The 20,193-nt window shown below is 35.4% G+C and overlaps 1 protein-coding gene across 1 annotated transcript in view; it reads right to left on the minus strand.

Moving 5' to 3' along the window:
* Pgant9 (polypeptide N-acetylgalactosaminyltransferase 9) overlaps positions 1-18,901 on the minus strand; it is a 704,637-nt gene extending 685,736 nt beyond the window's left edge. Inside the window, exon 1 of the mRNA XM_089636833.1 lies at positions 18,426-18,901. The gene's annotated coding sequence lies outside the window, so the exon portion shown is untranslated. The remainder of the gene's footprint in view (positions 1-18,425) is intronic.
* Between the last annotated feature and the right edge of the window lie 1,292 nt (positions 18,902-20,193).

The following is a 20,193-nucleotide window of genomic DNA, read 5'->3' on the forward strand; positions in this document are numbered from 1 at the left end:
CTTCCTATCTTGGCTTTGTGCTTATGTGTATACTTGTGCGTGTTTCTTTTTTAGTGTTTTTCTAAATTTTTCTACTTAACTTCCCTTTTTCTATTTTTGCACGGTTTTTTATGCGAAACTTATAATTTTGATATCAAAATACCGATGTCAAAGTGTACTCTTTAACTACCACCTATTCATTGTGTAATGATCTGCCCTTTCTACTTCAAACTTTTCCTTCTCTTCTTTCTACGATACATTTTCCTTAAGTCCCATAGGTAACCTTTCCATAAGGCTTTGGTTATATATATATCCGGGGTAGGAAGGTCCTCCCTGCCGTCTTTTCTTTATTACACACCCCTTCAAGTGTGTACATCCTAGTTTGTCTACGTGACGTACGACCTTGAACGTACTCATTTCACGTGACGGTTCAGTATAAAAAGGCTTCACCGAACGTTGTGTTGGGTTTTTGTTTCTCGGTTTAGAAACCTAGTTATTTATGTTTTGTGTGGTATCCCTTGGTTCTTTTGAGATAGAGTGAGTTGAATCCATTACCGCTGTTTTTCAAAACCATTTTATAAACCTTATCTTCTAAGTCGCCTGCTCACCCCCCCCTAGCTACTCGATTCTACCTATCGTAGGGTAATGTGAATATAATAAAGTGTTAGATTTTATATATGTGATATACATACGATAAATTTATGGTGTTAGTTGTCGGCGCCATCCATGTATATATTTTGGGAGGGGAAGGAGAGGAAAGGAAATGAATTTTTTTCAAGTTAAGATTGGCTCCTCCGCTTACCAAACAAAACTGATGGATGATAATTTGAGCAAGGCGATCGATATCTGCGTGTCTGGATATCACAACCGGCTGGGTCTCCCCTTGTTCCAAATCGGCAACCTTCACGCCAGAATAAAGAAAACCAGGTCTCTTCACCAATTTCAGAATTGCCCCAATCTCAAACACCTCCAGGATAAACTACTTTACTGAGTGTAGAAGGGGAAAACCATAACATCCCTTTTCACGAATCTAGTCGCGAAAATGTGACACGTAAGGTCCTAAGTTACGAGCCACCTCTAGAAAACATTGTAACTCCCACGTCGTCGGGGATTTACATCCCTTTCTAGGTCAATACATAGATAACACACGACGATCTTGTCGACATTTTGCCCGCTTATTAACGATAGGTTGTGTGCCTACCCATTCAGCCAATTATCATGTGAGATATATGTAAGGTCTACTCGATATGCCAAATTTGGGATGAGGACTGTCTGTATTTTAATATTTGGTTCCAGTATTTATTTTATGAGGTTACTAGCATCCTCGTGTATTAGGTATGGGTAACTCCTACTGAATACCTATCCTCTCAGGTAGGTATAAACGGATAATTGGTTTGATTTTTGCATTTAATTTAAAGAGGCTGCCTACCTCTCGAAAGGTACCTGTTGAGAAAAGTTGTTCGGTTGGTAGTTTTATTTCGGAGATGACCATCTCCCTCTTTCGACTTTAGATTTGTTTTTGTGCATCCCAATTCGTAACTTAGAAAGTCAAACAATAGATGAAAAGTATTAAATTAGAAAAGTCAAATAACAGAAGAAAAGTTTTCATTTTGTTCCATCTGGTTGCATCCGAACGCTTTCAATTTGGGACGGCATACGCTAGCAAAACTTCCCCTTTGACTGACTGTACTCCGCGCCTCTCGGCCTATATATGAAAAGTCATTGGCCCGTCTCTCACTCACAGCTGATTGACAATCCGTCTAGGGTATTCCTTTTAATGATAACATTATTTGGGCGGCAGGTGTCGTAAACTTAGTTGTATCCGTCTTTTAAAGGGGGTCCTCTGGAATTTAATAAATAATATAAAAAACTCACCCAGTTAGGCACCTCTCATTCTCAGCGTGAAGCTTACCTGGTTACACTATATAGCTAAATCACTTTAATTTTCGACCTCCTCCCTACGCTTATAAAAGGGTAATTAAATATTCCTGTAAATAAAATTGTACCTCCCTAATCTGTTAGGATTCGAACCCACAGTTAATAATCTATTTGATTCTCTGGGTTTCGGTCTCCGTGGATAGAATGCCATCTCGCCAAATCAATAACTTAGCCCGATTAAACACTTCCTGCCTTTATATGTTCACTTTGTTTTAAAAACGCGATCATTATTTTTATTATTTTCATGTTTTTAAGACAAGCAATCTAGTTCGAACTGTATACGAAATCACGTTTAAATCAACACAACTTTATAACACAATCGCGATTGCACAACACCTGGCGCCCCTGAGGTGGGTTTTTACAAAACGGCGCTCTACAAATTATCCAATTATTATTATTGTCATTATTATTAATTGTTTTCTCACTGAGTCGAATCACTTTCACTTCACACAAACACCGGATCAATAATCTTTCACTTTAATTCAATATTCCGCAATACTATTAACACCAACTGAATCCACTAATTCACTGCAATTTCACACAACACTTCTCATTTGTATAGATTTCATGGAGTTGTCAACGCACTCAAGTTCCAAACCTGACTGTGCTCCGGTCTCTCCTTTCCCGTGGGAATCTGTTTACTCAAGGCCTGTCTGTCAATAAATCTTCCGTCGTTGTTTAAACAAAAAATTTTTAGAGCACGTTATTTTATTATTTATCGTTTATTTTTGTGGATGTCCAAAACATCACAGCCTCCCTTTAGTTCTAAGCCCAACGGGTAATCTCGCTTCCTCGTGTTAGTCGATGGGATTAGAAATAACTATAGGTAATTTACGTTTCTCGAATACCTCTGTATTTATTTTTTACTTTAAATTTTATTTTAATTCTTCCAAAATGTTGAGCGCCCCTGTTCTTCGTTTCTAACCTAGCATCTGTTTATTTTTTTTGGTTCCCGTGATTATCGGCTTGTTCTACTGGTGAGTTTTTTTCCGCCCTCAGCTTTTCAAGTGTTTTTGTGTCTCTATGGGTAGAAATTCAATATGTCATGTCACACTTGTTTATTTTTAAACTCTGAGTTATTTGTTTAAACAGTGTTGTTTCACCTCAATACGTTATTTGTATTATGTTCGAGTGTTATTTATTTTCATGTTGATTTGTTTTTATTTTGTGTCCTCGGCGGTGATCCGATGGTTTTGTCTGTCTTTTATTATTTATGTCTTAAACATTCTCTGCCTTTTAGATCTGGAATAAACAATAATTGTTTACATTTATTCAAATATCAACGGTATAAAATATGCCATATACTTCACGATATCTGAATGCAATGTTTATTTTAGATTTGTCCCAGCTATCTTATTCTTGTGTTATAATTAATCCGATTTCGATGTTTGTTTATCCTTTGGCTTCGTTGTTTATGAACATTTTAGATGTTTTTTGTCGTCACAATGAATTCAATGTTTTCCGGGTCTGTCTGTTTATTCTATTTTGCCTTTGAAGTACGATGTCTCTGTTATCATTTTTGACGATAGGTACCATTTCTTTTGCTGTTAATGTGAATTAATAAGGTTTATGAAATCCATTTTTTTTTTTCAACAACAGTAATGAATTCAAACCAGCTTGTATATCTATCTCTCCTGGTTTGCGGCATCAGATGTAATGATCTGCCCTTTCTACTTCAAACTTTTCCTTCTCTTCTTTCTACGATACATTTTCCTTAAGTCCCATAGGTAACCTTTCCATAAGGCTTTGGTTATATATATATCCGGGGTAGGAAGGTCCTCCCTGCCGTCTTTTCTTTATTACACACCCCTTCAAGTGTGTACATCCTAGTTTGTCTACGTGACGTACGACCTTGAACGTACTCATTTCACGTGACGGTTCAGTATAAAAAGGCTTCACCGAACGTTGTGTTGGGTTTTTGTTTCTCGGTTTAGAAACCTAGTTATTTATGTTTTGTGTGGTATCCCTTGGTTCTTTTGAGATAGAGTGAGTTGAATCCATTACCGCTGTTTTTCAAAACCATTTTATAAACCTTATCTTCTAAGTCGCCTGCTCACCCCCCCCTAGCTACTCGATTCTACCTATCGTAGGGTAATGTGAATATAATAAAGTGTTAGATTTTATATATGTGATATACATACGATAAATTTATGGTGTTAGTTGTCGGCGCCATCCATGTATATATTTTGGGAGGGGAAGGAGAGGAAAGGAAATGAATTTTTTTCAAGTTAAGATTGGCTCCTCCGCTTACCAAACAAAACTGATGGATGATAATTTGAGCAAGGCGATCGATATCTGCGTGTCTGGATATCACAACCGGCTGGGTCTCCCCTTGTTCCAAATCGGCAACCTTCACGCCAGAATAAAGAAAACCAGGTCTCTTCACCAATTTCAGAATTGCCCCAATCTCAAACACCTCCAGGATAAACTACTTTACTGAGTGTAGAAGGGGAAAACCATAACATCCCTTTTCACGAATCTAGTCGCGAAAATGTGACACGTAAGGTCCTAAGTTACGAGCCACCTCTAGAAAACATTGTAACTCCCACGTCGTCGGGGATTTACATCCCTTTCTAGGTCAATACATAGATAACACACGACGATCTTGTCGACATTTTGCCCGCTTATTAACGATAGGTTGTGTGCCTACCCATTCAGCCAATTATCATGTGAGATATATGTAAGGTCTACTCGATATGCCAAATTTGGGATGAGGACTGTCTGTATTTTAATATTTGGTTCCAGTATTTATTTTATGAGGTTACTAGCATCCTCGTGTATTAGGTATGGGTAACTCCTACTGAATACCTATCCTCTCAGGTAGGTATAAACGGATAATTGGTTTGATTTTTGCATTTAATTTAAAGAGGCTGCCTACCTCTCGAAAGGTACCTGTTGAGAAAAGTTGTTCGGTTGGTAGTTTTATTTCGGAGATGACCATCTCCCTCTTTCGACTTTAGATTTGTTTTTGTGCATCCCAATTCGTAACTTAGAAAGTCAAACAATAGATGAAAAGTATTAAATTAGAAAAGTCAAATAACAGAAGAAAAGTTTTCATTTTGTTCCGTCTGGTTGCATCCGAACGCTTTCAATTTGGGACGGCATACGCTAGCAAAACTTCCCCTTTGACTGACTGTACTCCGCGCCTCTCGGCCTATATATGAAAAGTCATTGGCCCGTCTCTCACTCACAGCTGATTGACAATCCGTCTAGGGTATTCCTTTTAATGATAACATTATTTGGGCGGCAGGTGTCGTAAACTTAGTTGTATCCGTCTTTTAAAGGGGGTCCTCTGGAATTTAATAAATAATATAAAAAACTCACCCAGTTAGGCACCTCTCATTCTCAGCGTGAAGCTTACCTGGTTACACTATATAGCTAAATCACTTTAATTTTCGACCTCCTCCCTACGCTTATAAAAGGGTAATTAAATATTCCTGTAAATAAAATTGTACCTCCCTAATCTGTTAGGATTCGAACCCACAGTTAATAATCTATTTGATTCTCTGGGTTTCGGTCTCCGTGGATAGAATGCCATCTCGCCAAATCAATAACTTAGCCCGATTAAACACTTCCTGCCTTTATATGTTCACTTTGTTTTAAAAACGCGATCATTATTTTTATTATTTTCATGTTTTTAAGACAAGCAATCTAGTTCGAACTGTATACGAAATCACGTTTAAATCAACACAACTTTATAACACAATCGCGATTGCACAACACCTGGCGCCCCTGAGGTGGGTTTTTACAAAACGGCGCTCTACAAATTATCCAATTATTATTATTGTCATTATTATTAATTGTTTTCTCACTGAGTCGAATCACTTTCACTTCACACAAACACCGGATCAATAATCTTTCACTTTAATTCAATATTCCGCAATACTATTAACACCAACTGAATCCACTAATTCACTGCAATTTCACACAACACTTCTCATTTGTATAGATTTCATGGAGTTGTCAACGCACTCAAGTTCCAAACCTGACTGTGCTCCGGTCTCTCCTTTCCCGTGGGAATCTGTTTACTCAAGGCCTGTCTGTCAATAAATCTTCCGTCGTTGTTTAAACAAAAAATTTTTAGAGCACGTTATTTTATTATTTATCGTTTATTTTTGTGGATGTCCAAAACATCACAATTGTTAGTTCCTCCAGTCCTATTATATTTTTTTAACTCATCAGGATTGCTGTAGCTATAAATAAAAATATTTTTTTGTTTTTCTTTTGAGCCTACCCTACATTCCCTATTTAACTTAGTTTTAGTTTCAACCCTTTTCGTGATTTTATATAACTTTTTAAACGTATGTTTAATTGTCATTGTGCTAAGTTATCCGGTTACCTTATTCAGGGGTGGTCACTAAAATCGAAGGTTTCGATTCTAAATGGTGGTCCCCCAACACTTGTTTACAACAACTGCTTCTAGCTGAATCCCCGGCGTTTACGCAGAGATTTTAGAAATCGAGCGTACATAGCAAATTTCCTCTTACTTCTAACGTCAAGTGAGCAAAATTTCATCAACAAGTATCAAAAACTGCTTTAAGAGATTGTAAAAGGGGACGGGGTGGGTTTTCTCACGTAGACTTGTTTTGAAGGTCAAATGTGCAAAATTTCATAAATCTTGTAATAAAACTGATTTGCATTAAAAACCAAGCCACGCCATCCGCCACGCTGCCACAGACACTCTTCTTTGTACATAGATAGAAAGATGAGTACATAGATGACACTCCGAAAAACAAATAATTATCTGATCTACAAATTTCAACTTACATCTCAGCGAAACCAGGTAGCGAAGCGAGTAAGTATTTTGTTTATCATATATTTTTTTGTATGAGCTACTTTAATAAAGAAAACAGTTTTAAACGATTCATTCATAGTTCTATCGTAAGTAGGATAATTCTACAATAATTATAATTGTATTGGCCGTCTGTCTGTTTCTTCCAACGTCACATATCCAGGTCACACATTATTACGGATGATCAGACTCGACGTATCAATCGGAATATCAACTACTACTCGTTACCGGGAAATTTACCGTTCTGATAATTGTACCTTTACTACGGACATTCAATGTAAGAGCTCTTTATTGCGAAAATGTCTTTATAACAACCGGTGAAGAAAGACGGTGTTTTATTATCTATCGTTATAGTGTTATCTTACAGTGATTCACTATTATCTATTATGATACAAAGAAATGAATAGAAAATGTGGCACAATTCGATTCGACACATAATCGAAAGGTAGATGGATAATAATTGCAAGCGAGAAATTTCAATTAAAATGTAGCAGAAATCTTTAAGGTAAATGATGTTGCATACAATATTGTGTTATACTTATTCATCTATCTATGTCGCATGTGACAGTTTAGAGTTTTGATTCCTAACGGGGGCGATGGTGAGATCCAAGGGGGCGGTGGTGATCTCGAGTGGCGGTGAAGGGCTGAAATGGGGTTCAAAATATTTTTTTTTTTTAAATCGTCGTAGGTGTATATCTTCGCAAGAATTGCATGTAGCGATTATGTAGTATGGACGAATTAACAGTATTTATTGTTTTGATAATAATACTTTTGTAAAATCCTTTAAATAATTTATAAATTAAGAACAAAATAGATCAAGACAAAAAGTGTTTTTTTTTTTTGAAATACAGCATTACCGGGTTACAAATAATCAATTTATCAGCCCATCTCAACTATTATTTTACGAATATATTTCAGAATTATTTTCTTTTAATATCGTTTCACATGATAATACACGATATGACTTAAATACAGAAAAAAATTAATTACAAGAAATATCAAATTCACAACAACGCCGAAAACTTCATTTTATACGGAAAATCTTACTTGTGCAATGATGCAGGAGTAATCTAGTTGATGATCGAACCCCCAATACCCGAGTTAAATTAATATCTACTCAAAGCGGTTTCTTCAATTTTTTTATTCTAAATCTCTATGAAAGTCTTCGAAATGACCAATTCAGATTTTCAAATATTTTACAAAAAATAATAAATTTTCACAAAGTTAAATATCTACACACAAACATCTGCGTAAAAGTGAAGTACCTAATTAGGTAGGTATATAAGGTAAAATATCCATTATTATGCTATTTCAACATATCTGAGTAGGCCTTAAGATACGTTGAATCTATTCATCTATTTAAAAAAATATTTCTGATTCCCTACCAAAAATTTTACCAAGGTTTTTACTGCAATTTTGTTGTATGTAAGTATCATCGGTAGGTATTATGTTTTTTTTTCAAATTAGGTAAGATAAAGCAACATTAATTTTAATGAGGAACATTTTTTTCTTATTTAGAACTAAGGGGATATTTCGCTTGATATTTCTCTTTTGTAAAATTAATAAATTAATTGAGTTTTATTTTTATTCATCAGGTCCAACAGTAAATTGAATGTGCATTAAAAGAAAATACTGAACCCGATCGATTATTCACATAAAACTTTCCCACGATAAATAAAAACATTGTAGATATTTCTGTTTGAAAAAACGCTCCTCAACTGGGGTTTGTTGTGTGATTAGATGGGATGGAGAGGGGAATATGAGAGGGGTAGGTTGGGTAGTACCTGGCTATTCATATTTGGTCATGGAACACGAATAAAGACATTTAAGCTCCATTGTATTCCGAATGGCGGATTTTCAATAAGTTAAAGATATTTAGATTAAAAATATTTACAAAATTGTAAATAATATAATAATCAAATTGAATGATAATATCTGATACTCGTACAAAATGGGAAAAACAAGGTGTTGCGGTTGGCGCGCTAAAGCCATTATATTCGACTGTTATTCCCGATATTATCGGAATAAACTAAATTTCGTGTTGGTCGCAGCTAAGTTTGTGCATGGCCCGCATTAGAAAAGCAAATGCAACAACGTGTAACATAATACAACATGTATCGGGATGCACTCTGATGTGAGTCAGTTAAGTGCAATTTTATCTATTTAAGTGTCTTCCTCTCATAGAATGAATGCCCTGCCGACGATAGTTCCTTGACATGTCGCTGACATATATACACATATGAATATATTATACCTAGTAAATTTTTCTAACAAATTGAGATAACGATATCCTTGCAAAGATCTGACGACGTGACGTGTGACGACATTTACGACAAATGAGTTATTATTTGAGTAATATGAAGTCGCTGAAAAAATTAGCGTCATATACTGCTGGGGTAAAATGCCGTGTCGGGCTTCCTCCATCTTTAGAACTATTCATTATTGTTTCGGACAGCGTCACAGTGTCCATCATCGGGGCAGATGTGAGACTGCACAATAAATGATGATCACGGAATGATACCCAAGAAATAAATCACGATAATACTGCCGTGATAATCTCAAATCATATTATCTTTCTGAAAGAATTACATATATTTTAAAATTAGATTGTGTGTTTTAGTGTAGTTGTATGGTTTCTATTTCAGTATTATGTTTGGTCTCCTTGGACGGATTGTTTCACAGAATTTTAACAATCGTCAAATTTCAAAGTTGATTATCAAGTTTTGTGAAGGTTCTATTCAAGTTCTTTTATTATTTCAGCCATGTGAAACAACTAGCCAGTAATAAACTTCAATAGAATCTTCACAAATCGTGAAATTCAAATTGGAAATTTGATGAATTGTTCTAATTCTAGGAAACAACCCAGCCTTAGTATGATTTCTAATTCAGATCTTCCCGTTTTGAATCCAGTTTTTGAGGTGTTAAATTTTTTTAAATCAGTGTAAGTTTATTGTAGACCTAAGTACACATTTCAAAAAATATATTTTGTATGTATTATAGTATAAGAGGGATAGATTAAAGCGGAGTTATAAGCGGAATGTCTTACGTGTTGCCTTGAAACTGATACCAAATATTATAGGCAGTTGTGGAATAGAGATCGATTACAAGGAAAAATTAATGTAAACTTTGGTTCGATGATAACTGAACACAACTTAAAAAAGTGATATTAAGTCATTAAAAGCGATGAAAAAACTAACCTGGAAACATAATATACGTAACCTAGTTTTTTTTTGATCACTTTATATCACCTTTTATTGGTGTGTTGAATTGTCATTGTGTTGAGTTACCAGTTACCGTGAATTCTTCACGATTATATTTCAGGATTATTTTCATTTTATAAGTTCTAATTATGTGTGACATTATAATACACGACATAACTTAAATACGGAAGAAATCTAATTACAAGAAATATCTAAATCATAACGCAGTAAACTGAGAATAAAGACGCTGGCAAATAACAGCGAGTTTAAATATGACTTGATATTTCAGTAATCCAGAAAATTCACCGGTTATAAAAAGTTTTTGAAGTTCAATTTTAGAGCAGAAGAATAAAAAATTACAAAACAGAACAGGAAAACTCAGTCACAAGATATTTTTTTTATAAATCGTTTAAAATTATCCCTCAACCTACAAATCCAAAATCTAGTATGCCGCATTAAAATCCATATCTGCCTATATAGAAACAATTAATGAGTCATTCATTTGGACTTTGAAGCACTATGCACTTTGAAAAAAAAATCCTAAAGACCCGATAACCCGGAGTGCATGAGATGATAGAGGCCTAACAATAGCACAATAGTAGACACTAAATGTTATCTGCTATTTGTCGTTGTATTTCAATGGCACTATCTCACCAAGTCGATATTTAAAAAAAAAGTGCAGTGATAAACTGCATTCTTTGAATATTTTTCATAATTCATTTCAAAACACGAAATGAATGAACGATTCGGAGAAACGAAATATGAATTCATAAACATGTACACGCAATATTTTAATACCTACATTCATAAGTATGTGAAGATTAATAATATAATAAAACTAAACGAAGATATATTTTTTAAAATAAGTTGTTACAGATATCAGAATCGCATCTAATAACCGGTATACAAAAATAATTAATGACACTCTTTAAAAATGCGCAATACGGACATTGTTAAGATCTAAGTTCTTAGTAATACGTACTACCAAATTTCGCATGAGATTTCAAAGTTATTTTTTCAAACTCCGTAGCTTATGATGGTGATCAAGAGGCGAATTGAAAATAGTTGCGGTGGCCTAGAAAATTCAAATTTTGTTGGTGGATTTTGACTACTTAAAAACCCATCGAGTTTCCACGCAAAAAAATAATCTGAATTTCGCAGAACATAACCCACGGGATTTGTGTTTTAAAGAATGGCAATGCGAAAACTTATATTTTTTCTTTTCAATATGTACTCATAAAATTGAAAAATAAATGAAAAATTATTAAGAAAACCTTTTATGGGCACCTTCTCAACCAATTCTCTTCGCAAAATCCGGTAACCTGGTGACAAGTGTTCCGGAAAATAACGTGATACCGGGGCTCCAACGGAACACCGGTTAAGAACTGCGGCATTATAGGTAAGAACACCCCACTTCTGCCATTATCGGCTTCTTCACGTAGAGCCTGCAAACTTTAATAATACAATACAGGGATACCCGTACATGTCATAATACAATAGTGCCACGGCATGGCGTGTTATGATCACTTAAGCGTTATGACAGGAGAGCATTTGCCGAGTATTACCTTGCTACGCTGGATTCCATGGAATGGTTTAATCAAAAGCAAAAGAACAAAAGTACAGCCTTCAAACCAGTAGAACTTCGTGGTTCATTGGGAGTTGAATCATAGATTTTTTTTTGCTTTTACGTCCAACAGATGGCGCTGTTTTTCAAAAAAGCATATTTTTACCTGTCACATGTATATAACATAGGTATACAAGAACACAAGCGTATTCGAATGCAATTGTTTCTAAAAAAAATACTCCGCACACGGGCTGCTAACAGATTCCTAAGGTTTGCATCGTTTACTGCTGAAGCGCTGCTAGTATGTTTTGTATTAACTATTTCTTGAAAAAAAGAGTACCATAGGTGCTGAATTTATAACGCTCGTGCGGGATTAATTCCGCCCTCGCTCTCGGCCAGTTTTAATATGCACCGATGGAATTTTTAGCACAGAATTTAGTTCCAGCTCTAGGAAAATGTAATTATATTAGAGCAGCAGAGATATATGTCCAATATTTATGGGATTTATAGCTTAAGATCAGTCTACGCGCTCAATATTACTTGCAAAAACCCTAATTTATACAAGTAAGCACGTTCGTTAAGACGGGAAAACGGTATACCGCGCAAACGCTATGCACGAACGTTAATCTGCCCAAACTAAAGTTGTTCTATTTTGCACAAGTTAAGAGGCGGGTATGGGTTGCTACAGCCGCACAGTGGGCTGAAAATCGCCTTTCATAGACATAGAGACTTGAATTTTCAAGGGTATTTTTTTTGGCTAGAAATGGATTCTGCTATGCTATAAAATTTCGTATGAAGCAATTGCGTGTACTAGTTGCTTTGTCTAGTTTACAATATTTTATTTACACTGCAAACCTTCTCATATGTAAAGCATTTAAGAATTAAAATTAATCATCAACATTAAAAAGTGTTTTTTTCAACTTTGAGGATTTAAAAAAAAAATCGCAAGTTGCGCCACAGTACGAAGTATGTCAAAAAATACAAATAAATAGTAGTAAATCAGTGTGCAAGGATATAATGGCCAACCTTATGATTCCAGAGATAACCTCATTTTTAATGTCAGTGCCATACACATTTTTCTTAAAAAAAATGATAACTCCTTCATTTGTACACTCAATTGCTTCATACGAAATTTTATAGCATAGTAATGATCAGCAGAATCCAATTCTAGCCAAAAAAAATACCCTTGAAAATTCAAGTCTCTATGTCTATGAAAGGCGATTTTCAGCCTACTGTGCGCCGCCCAGGAACCATTTAATGTATAACTAACATCCCTGCCATAGGTCACCCCAAGTGATTCGCTACGGTTTGTGACTTTTTTAGGGTTCATGGGGTGAGGTTTATCTATGTCTTGCCTACCTACTGCGTAGCGGGCCGAATCGCGAGAGATTAGTTAAGGGATACCTTTTGACTTCTCCAGCCGGACTCTCTCGACCCATCGCCTTGCACGTCAGTGGTAGGAATGGATTCATACATCAGTCCGTCCTGGACACATTGACCCCCCAGATTCCTACCCACACTTCATACTTTTTTTCTATCTCAGAACCTCCTTCCTTTCCATAAAAAGACTCTCCACACAGCATCCCCAAATATTACAGGCCCTGAGTGATTTTTTTCCCTCAGGGCCCCCATGTGTGGAGCTAATTTAAGAAAATAAAATAAAAACAAGTAAGCAAATACGTTAAAACGGAAAAAAAACTGTATAATGCGCAAATGGCTTGCACACACTTCAAATTTTGCGACTTTTGCACAAACTGTTTGCGCAAGCAAATCGCTGTGTGTATAGGTGTAGACGGATCTTTAGAACTTAGATTGAATCTTGGAATTCGTATTTATACAAGAATTTAGTGGCTATTGTAAAGGCTTGCATTGTGCATTCATTTTATTTTTTATTAATCCAAGATATGCCGAGTTAACTATTTTTTACAGTTTATTAAAGCGCAATCAATTTCATAACTATACCTAACTAACTAACTTACCATCACAATAGGCAGAGAGGACGGACCGCCAAACAACTCAGTCTTGGCACACACTCCTTGCCTCATTCACATTCTTACATCGTATCATACATACGCTTCTATTATTCTGACTCTTGACATGGCCCGACTCAAGTATCTGTTTCACTTGGTCGTGCCATGTCTTCCTCGGGCATCCCCGACTTCTGCTACCATTCACATTTGCATCGTATATTCTCCTTACACTCCTTCCTTCGCTCATTCGCTGTACATGCCCAAACCATCTGAGCGTCCATTTCTTGATCTTACTCATTACCAGCCTTGCACTCTTTGCGGATCTCCACATTCCTCCCACGATCATACATGGTCTTACCACACATACGCCTCAGGGACCTCTACGCATTTCAACAGCATTTAATACACCAATCTTAATAATTATCGGCTATTAAATATACCAAGAAGGCCGTCAACAAGTAGTTCGAAGACTTAAGGGATGATTTTTTAATGGACTCTGTCCCTAGCAAACTGTTATACTCAATGGCACATGACTAGATCAAGTGACTTGAAACGGGTCGTGTCAGAATAATAAAGATTCTTTATTAAATATGAACGTGGTTGAAATAACTAGTGCGTGTCGGAACCGATAGCGTGTAGCCTTTCATCCAATCTGTCAATAGAATAGTCCCAGAGAGGGTACGTACGTCTTCGACGAATAATCATCGTACTCACATGTCTTGTATGAAATCGAAAAAGACAGAAGATACTAGATTAGTGTGACAAATGTTACCTGACCTCTCTCTGCGACCACCATACCTCCCGGTTACATGATGCAAGTTTATTAAGACTCTCTTCAAATTATTAATTATCCAGTTAAAAATGGGATTGCAGGCCCCTAACGTATGAATTCATAGGTTTTTTGACAAACTTTTAGTAAAATACATTTTTAGAATAAATGTCGAAACTCGTGTTCATAAAAATCCTAACATTTTCGCATTAAGTCGTTATATATTATTTATACAAACGCAGGTGCGTGAACACGTGTTCCGATTTTATTACGAATAAACTAAAAGTTTATCAGGAAGCGGCCTGCAATCCCGCTTTTAACCAAATTTTAATAATTTGAAGAGATTTTTAATAAATCAGCAATACTAATTTTTCTCTGTGCAGTCGTGAATATCATGTACACGCAAATATTACAATGCCATAATTACACACGGACAGAATCACACACTTCCTAACCTGCCTCTTTTCTGTCTCCTTTCCCTCCCCACTTTCTAAAGCATGGAAAAAAATCCCTGAATTGAAATCCCTGAAAAAACTGGGAATTTCACAGTCCCAATACATCTGGGCAGTTGAGATTCACTACAAGAAACAGACAAAACGCGTCACATTTCGGAGCTAGGTGTCCTTATATTCAGAATATTTTCGTTTATGTGTTCGCAAGACATCTGTAATGACGTCCGCGTACAATTAATAATGAATAAATAATGCAAAATGAAAAAAAAATATTACATCATATCAGCCAATTATCTTCGAGCCACCGCATATTAGGCTAAAAATCACACATAGCGCCTTGATTATAATATTATAATTTAGTAACGGTTGACCGGATTAAAAGTAATAATTTTGAACCTTCTCACAGTAAGCCTTTTGAACTAAGGGACCACTGAAAAGATAAACCGGTAGAAGTGGGTTGTGGGCGTGCGCGTATGCTGAATTCGAACAATGTTTTGCGATTAACATCGAGAATTTGAAATCATTCAAACGAAATAATGAAATGGTTGCAATGGGGAATTTTCACAAACTATGAATTCCGTTTAAAATGTGCGCAAGTTTTAAAGTATATTTTTGTGTTTCTGATCATTGTATTAAATATGTATTATTTTAACATTTTCTTTCAGAATTATGTATTTGAAAAACCGCACATTCCGAAGCGGTTCCAATTGGCAACAACTTCATTACGACGTAGAAACTTCCACTGGCTGATAAGACGGCTGTCACCAACGTTGCCTGACGTGGCGTCAACGCCGCCGAATTCTCGAACAAACATATCGTTTTGGCGGCAAATCGAAAATGAAACATTTTCATTCGAACAAATCGTTATAGAAAATGTATTCGCTAACATAAAAATACCAATTATCGCGATTTAACTTGATTTTTTTCCAGAATAAAAAACAGTGAAAATACCGCAGCGTTTTCGCTTAGAAGCTTTCATAAACATGGACACATAACACGGAAAAAATAATAATTTTCACTAAATTAATATGTTATTACAAGTAACACAATGGAGAGTAACCGTTTTTTTCTGTTTGTTTTCCTGCTTCTTATTGTTTTTTTTTATGCGAATATCGTACAAGAGCCCCAACTGAGACAATGGCGTTCCCAATTTTGGTATATTATAAGGTTGAAGTGAGTGGGGAGGGGGAGGAAATAGGGAAATGGAATTGGATAATTTTTATTTCAAATCGGAAAAAATCGGATTAAATTTCTAGGGATTAGAAGTTCAGTGTAAAGGAGTAATAAAGCCGGCAACATCGGCACAGCATCCCTATTATCACACAATGGACCGTTTCGCCTCACAAAGAGAGGAGATCCGGCGAAACGATTACTTGTGCAGGTGTTTTATGTTATATTAGACGAGACTTTTATTAAAAAATAAGCATGAATGGAATAAGGAAAAATTAAATTAATGGTATTTGAAAGTGGTGTGATTTAATTTTAACCCTTAATTTTAAAATAATATCATGAATAAGCGCCCCGTTTAAAGAACGTTAAAGAATATTTAACTAAGAATAATTTATAGCTAAGAGTACCTACTCTAAGAGATTGCATTGCAATGACTGCAATGAAAAATAGGTTTCCAACGTCCGATGTCAAAAACACAAAAAAAAGCATAATGACGTTGAAGAATAACCTGTATTCTTATAAGCTACTAGAAACAATAAATAGAAAATAATACATCGTATTGCCAATTTTTTTTACAGACATTTCAAATATCGGAAAATTTCGCAACATCACAAGAGTTCATCGTTGCAGGCCTGCTAACTGCTTCAAATAAAAAAGAAAATAAATTAGTACCGATAAAACATGAGAAGTCACGTGTGTACCTATTTTTTTAATTTGATACCTCACAAGAGTGCTCCTGTCTGTACAGTGTAAAGGCAGAGGAGCTATGTCGCCACCCGGATGGGCAGCGGTGTGAGGCGGATTAAAGTAGAGGCTTTAGAATGGGATTTATTAATACGGGTCTTGAAGAGGCCCGGATTATATGAAGGAGGAAAAATAGATATCGATAACTCGTTCCACTTATGAGCCATGCGATATTTTTCTAAGAATTTATTGTGGGTATGAAAATATTATTTTGTGCGTTTTTTTTTTAATAAAAATGTGCTTAGGTTGATACTTCAATAGGAAAAATGCATCTATCATTATTTTTTTTATATAAAATGCATATATCATTATTTTTATAAGAAAAAGGCATCATTATTAATGAATATATAATTTGATTTATTAATAGCTGACTTTGTTTCTCTTTTGTAAACATAAATGGCACAAATTGTGTTATTTAACATGTTTTTTCTACCAATAAATATAAGTATAAATCAATTTTGTTTGTTTGCAAGACTAAGCCGTAAATACTCTGAAACATTGAGCTCCGGCATTATGAAAATTGCACAGTTTTTTTTCCTTCGGAAATTTACAAATCTAAAGTGTCAGCTACACTACTCGCTTCGACGCTTCGACGAAGTCCTCGACGAAGTTAGCCGAAGTTCGAAGTGCGTGCCTACACACTCGTGCAACTTCGCGAGTAACGCTTCGAGTCCTTTGACTCGGGGGCATTTACCGACAACAATCGGAAGTCGGGCGAAGCGAAGCGAAGTTGCCCGAAGCGAAGTGAAGTTCGTGCCCACACTATCGTATTCGGTCAACTTCGATCAACTTCGCGAGTAGTGTAGCTGGGCTTTAACTATCTTAAGTTGGCTACATCATTTCCATCGTAAGCTATGGAGCTGTGAAACAACTATAATAGCAGAACTTCATCATTTTAGTCAAAATATATGAATCGAAACTACATATAATATGTGTAAATTATAATAATCATTTTAAAATTTTAATTTTAATTTAATAGATGAGGGTAGGTCCTTTTTATAAATATTTGAAGACCAGCTACCTACAGAGAGCACTTATGGAAATATTCCTAAAATAGGCTTCTTAAATCATTTTATAATCATACTCAACTCACCAATCTTAACCTCAATGTTTTCATACTGTCTTTCCCTCCAAAACATGGCGTTCACTTCAAATCATCTGCCAGGGACACTTTATTACTCAAATATGGAACACAAAATATATTTTTTAAATACTAAAAAACTAGAATCACCTTCAACCAATCAATGGCACTAAAAAATTAAGTAGGTCGGTAGTAGGTACCTACCTCAAATTCGTATTTTTTATTGCGTGTTATTTATTTAATTATTGCATCAAGAATGGAACATTCTCACAAACTTTCATAGTTGTCTATTTAATATGTTTATGTAGGTGTAATGTCATTGATTCAAAGTAATTTAAGGCAGTAGTAACACAAACATGATTCTAGTTTCGCTACCTTCGTTAACTCCATAATGTAATCTGAAAGCTTTATCGGTCTTATGTTCCAGGTAGATTCTTCATTTTGTATGTAAGTAGAGGTAGGCACCCACTTAGATACTGATAATGGAAGGTAGACAGGTTAATATCTAGGTACTGCAATGATTTCTAAATGCAATTAGAACATGGCAATACCATTTCTAGTGCCTACTTACTTTTGTAAGATGTAAGCATGTAGAAAGAAGCCATCAAAGGCAATGAAATCAGGTTTTGTGTACAGTAACTGTTAACGTCCGCGTGGTGCATTTAATACTGCATCCATTTATCATATGTATGGCTTACCTACAAAATTATAATAAATAATGTATGTAGGTAATATATATTATGTTGAACGTTCTTCACTCACTCACCTTGGCTTCAAAAGCGCGTAAACTCCTCCACGCCAACTATCTTGTAAAAATGGTCATCTCGGCATTCCAATACCTGATTGGCAAGTCCGCATCCAAGTGCACTGCAGTACGTTTGTATACACCGGCACAAATAATAAATGCACGAACGGTTCAGCGCAAATAAAGTGAATATTTGCAGAAAGTAAAACAAAAATTGACGTCAATTCTCAAACCATTAATTAAAACTCACTCTAAAATCACTGTTATTATAACGAATCCAATTGGATTTGAATGCATTTGTTTGTTTACTATCAACAAAATGAGAAAACAGTTATATTTGACATCTAGTCTTATCACTCGAGGTTAGGTTAAAAACAAAACAAATACCATGCACCTAGACATCAATCCTTTCCCCGATATTTTCGTATGGCGCTTATAAATTTAACACAATATTACAACATCTGATGAATTTTAAAAATACAAGAAGTGTGTGTGTTAGAATTTCTGGAATCTTTGACAAATTCAAGCTGTCAGCTGTTTTTGATTATCTAATTTGAAATCGGTCAAAGGCTCCCACGACAAAACAAAACCGAACGATGCGAGGACGCGTTCGTAACTGATAAGCGAACGAAGCCGAGGCGCTTTCGTACTGGAATCTCGCTCCGGACTTTCCCGAACGCTTTCTTACTGGAATACGAACGGAGGCGAACGAAGCCGAACGCTCCGTGCCGCGTAAAAGACGCTGTCATGATTGGTCCGGCGGAATCGACACATAGGGTTGCATTAGGGGCAGGTAGGCGGTCGATAGTAAAAAAAACTGAGCAAGTACCTACCTGAATTTCACTGGAGCGGAACTATCAACAAAAGTAAAAATTATGCAGCTAGAGTTTAGAAGGTAGATAGGTAGTGTTTTATTATATTATTTTCATGGACAGCGAAGCTTTTATGAACATCGGCATAGTATCATAAAGCAGGAGTAGTTAAGTACTTACCTACCTCTTGTAAAAGAATTCAACGTTCGTCTGAAATTATTTGAAAATGGAATATCCCGCTTTAGATCAGGGGGTAAAAAATGATTTCATATTATTATAATAAATTATGTATTGCTTATTTGTAAGTATTATTTTCTGTTTATGATGTAACTTGGTGAATTGTGGATTTTCGGATGGTTGTCTAACGGTTTGTGAAACGCATTTGTAAGTTATTTTTAGACGCTTATTCAAATGTGGTTTGCGTGGTTTGTAGTCTGAAGATAATCTTTATGGTTACAAGTTGCTTATTAACAGGTAGGCGTCTAAATGTTACCTCTAAATAATAAAATTCGAAAGTAAGTAAACAATTATAATATTATTAGGATTGTTTTTATAATTATTCTAATTTTTAATTACCCATACGTACTTATATATCAAATAGTCAGAAAAGGACAGATACACACTTTGACAACTACGCGATTGGCGTAGTATGTGAAGGCAGAAAAGCTGCGTATACTCTAAGAAAAACGAACCATTGAAAATTAAATAATTTTTGACAAGAACAAAAATTTTTTAATGTTTGTTTTTTAATATAAAATCTTCTACATTGATAAATTGTTTCTATATGCACGGAGAAAAATGAAATACTGTAAAAATGTGACTACATTACCATTTCCCAATAAAACATTAGTCATTCAGGATATATTTGCAGACGTATTAAATGCAAGTGGCCTTATCCGAATAAATATAATGGACGAGATGCGAAAATATTATTTTGAAGAACACGTGTTCCTACTTCCTCATAACATATTCGTGCT

The sequence above is a fragment of the Hesperophylax consimilis genome, chromosome 10, assembly GCF_061612785.1.
Source record: "Hesperophylax consimilis isolate HC1 chromosome 10, BYU_Hcon_1.0, whole genome shotgun sequence".
NCBI classification, from domain to species: Eukaryota; Metazoa; Arthropoda; class Insecta; order Trichoptera; family Limnephilidae; genus Hesperophylax; species Hesperophylax consimilis.